Below are 372 nucleotides of genomic sequence, written 5' to 3' on the forward strand. Positions count from 1 at the left end.
GGCCACGCCACAATCCCTTCTCCTCCATTCTCCTCTCGTGATTTTGGGCACACACGTACATGCGCCCGGCATGAATTTAAGCCACCAGGTCTGGAACTTGAGCTGTGGTCGACTGCATGGGAGTCCAGTGACATAGCCATTATGCTAACTGCTGGTCCCAGTAGTTACTTTCTTAAAAAAATAAATAAATAAGGGGGTGGCATGGGAACAAGCAGGTAGCATAGTGGTGAAGCAGCTGGACTCCCATGTGGTCGGCTGCAGTTTGAGTCCTGGACCTAAAGGCTTGAAACTCAGACCGGGCACATGTGTGTACGTGCCCAAAATTCCAAGAGGGGAATGGAGGGGAAGGGATTGTGGCGTGGCCATTCCCCC

The sequence above is a fragment of the Tupaia chinensis genome, unplaced genomic scaffold (assembly GCF_000334495.1).
Source record: "Tupaia chinensis unplaced genomic scaffold, TupChi_1.0 Scaffold144346_1, whole genome shotgun sequence".
NCBI classification, from domain to species: domain Eukaryota; kingdom Metazoa; phylum Chordata; class Mammalia; order Scandentia; family Tupaiidae; genus Tupaia; species Tupaia belangeri.